Source organism: Benincasa hispida, chromosome 11 (assembly GCF_009727055.1).
Source record: "Benincasa hispida cultivar B227 chromosome 11, ASM972705v1, whole genome shotgun sequence".
In the NCBI taxonomy this organism is placed as follows: Eukaryota; Viridiplantae; Streptophyta; class Magnoliopsida; order Cucurbitales; family Cucurbitaceae; genus Benincasa; species Benincasa hispida.
The window spans coordinates 41,685,962-41,688,759 of record NC_052359.1 but is presented as its reverse complement, the minus strand read 5'-3'; the positions used below and the strand labels follow the sequence as shown (position 1 = coordinate 41,688,759).

At 41.8% G+C, this 2,798-nt stretch overlaps 1 non-coding gene across 1 annotated transcript; it reads left to right on the top strand.

Annotated features, from left to right (window-relative positions):
• The first annotated feature begins 785 nt into the window (after positions 1-785).
• On the top strand, positions 786-892 carry LOC120092315. The gene has a single exon (XR_005486021.1). It is a non-coding gene; the product is annotated as a small nucleolar RNA R71 (small nucleolar RNA).
• Positions 893-2,798: the final 1,906 nt, after the last annotated feature.

Here is a 2,798-nt window from a genome sequence, read left to right as displayed (position 1 = left end):
GCAATGTCATAACCTGACCTTGCTCTTTACCTGATCCCTATGGGTTGCGTGGGAGTTTTGTTAAACTCGACAGAGCCCCTTGTGGCCTGTTCTTCAGCTCGCTTTCAATCTGGCCCATCTGTAATTCTAGATTGCGGATGGACGTAGCCTGACTTTGAAGCACCGTCTCGTTTTTCTCTATGTACTACTTCAACAGACTCTCTAAGGAAGAGGATTGCGGTGGTTGTGAGCTACTTACTTGATTACTTGTCTGATCGGTTTTGCGTGGGAAGAATCCAGGTGGCCCTTCTTTCTGCGCCACGGATTGGAAGTTATGTTGCTGATTCTTCCATGCAAAATTGGGGTGGTTTCTCCACCCGAGGTTATAGGTATTCGAAAAGGGATTATTTTTTACAAAGTAAACAGATTGTGGATTCTTCGAGCATTCTTCCATTGCTTGCCCATCATCGTAAGTCACACACCTTGCGGTGTTTTGACTAATTGCGTTGATTTGCCCATTTTGCGGTGTTGGGCTGCTGATCGCAATTCCCTGAATTAAGTTCATCATTGCGGTCATCTGATTTTGTAGTGAAGCAATAACACCATTACTTGCATCGGTATCCTTGATTCTCAACCTCTGATCGATCTCTCGTCAATCTTCGTGGTTCTTAAAGATGCGATCCAAGATATTTTTATCCTCGTCATATGTTTTGTCAAGTAGACCAGCAGCGACTGCCGCATTGGCAGCGGTCTGCGAAGCGAGATTCAAACCATGATAAAAGATTTCCATCTGAAGGCAGTCTGGCAAACCATTATGTGGACAGTCCCGTATCAACCTCTTAAACCTCTCCCAGGCATCGCTGAGCGATTCGTCCATGTCTTGTTCAAAATTTGTTATGAATTTCCTTTGTCTATCATTCTTAGTAGGCGAAAAATATTTCTTCATAAATTTCTCTACGACCTGCTCCCATGAAGTGATTTCTCCTGGTTCGAGGGAATAAGCCCATTTTCTTGCCTGATCACATAGAGAAAATGAGAACAAATTTAGTCGAACTTCTTCGACAGAGATGTTAGGGAACACAAAAGTATTGCAGATTTCAATAAAGCTTCGGAAATGGGTGTGCGGATCTTCGCCATGCCGGCCTCCGAATTGTCCTGTAGTCTAGATCATCTGCAGCATCATCAGTTTCATCTCGAATCTGCTCCCATCGAGGCAGGCCTCATGATTCCTGGAGAGAAATCATAGAGGTTTTGCGATGCATAGTCCCTAATGGGTCTATTGTGATCGTTTAGCCAGAAGGATTGGATTGCCATGACGTTGTTTTCATTTTGTGGCTTTGTTTCCAGGCTGCTCCGCCATCTTTTCTTTACCTAACTGTTGTTGTTGGCAGTTTCTTAATCTTCGTCTAAACGTTCTCTCAATCTCTGGGTCATAATTTGCCAGAGATTGAGAGTCTGTAAAGAATTCAGAAAAATTACCGTTAGCAAACTATTTTGCTGAAGTCCCTGGCAACGATGCCAAAAACTTGATGCTTGAATTTATGATGTTGAATTATGGATGATATGCAATGATGAGATTTCGTTGAGCACTCAAGTTTCCTCAGCAGAATCCAAGTGTAACCCCACTGAGTTTCCTGGTAAGTCCAGGGTCGAATTTAGGGACTTGGGAAAACAGGTTGCGTTGGTAATTCTTAGGAAAACTTTGCAGTAACCAAATAAATAAATAGTTATTGAGGTTATTGTTTGTGATGATAAAAAAAATAACAAATGCGACGGATTTGAGAAAAGTCATTGTGTGATAGATGCACTGAGTATGCGAATGAACGGGTTGAGAAGGTCTTTAGCTAGCGTTACTTGGAATGCATAAAACTAAGTGATCATGCTACAACCATGCACAAAGCATCATTTTCCAATGCAAAGCTTCCCTCTCAGGCTTGCTCGTCCGTAGAAGTGACCTTGGTACAGAGCTTCAACGGGGGGGATTGAAAGGATTTCTCCTGAGACTCACCTCTCGGCCTTGTCTCTTAATTCTTCCCGGATCTACCCTGATCCGCTCTTCAGACCAGTCTCTCTCTCAATATACAAGTATTAAAATATTCCCATATCAAGTATATCTTGCAATGGAATTGCAGAGGCTATTTATAGACGAAGCTTTGACTCTTTGCAGAGTGGACCCCACTTTATTGTTAAGGCAGTTCCTGAAATGGTGGAGTGAATATTCCTTCTGTTATGCAATCAATCCCGTCAGAAATGCATAACGGTTAGCTATAAATGCATATGAATCCTCCGCAATTGCATTGCTCTTTATATCTTCGATCGTTTTCCCGCACGTGGTGTTATTTTTGATTACCGCATGCGGTTGAAGTTAAGATCTGGATCAATTGTCGCATGCGCCATCATTGCGTTGATCGTCTCTTCATTCTTGATTGACGGGCGCAATGCGACGGAGATGTGTTGTTCATTTTCATCTTTGAGCCATGAACGCAAGCGGTGACTTGATTTCCTGCAAAACAGAATTGAAACATCCTTTTCTACCATCGCAATGGTGTTAGTGGGTGTATTTACGATAATTTATAATTCTTGCATTTCTTAGCAAATTTTCATACATTCAGCGTAACTTTTCTTCCTTTTAGCCGTAATATCTAAATAAAACAGTATAAATAACTTGTATTTCTACAAGTTATCAAAATGCGATGCTCCTAAGTCTAGGACGCATGCGTTGAATGCAAAAGTGTCCATAGAGCTTATTCCTATGTCTCTACTCTTTTCCTATGCGATGATACAAAATGCATAAAGGCAAGGTGACCGCACACAATCAT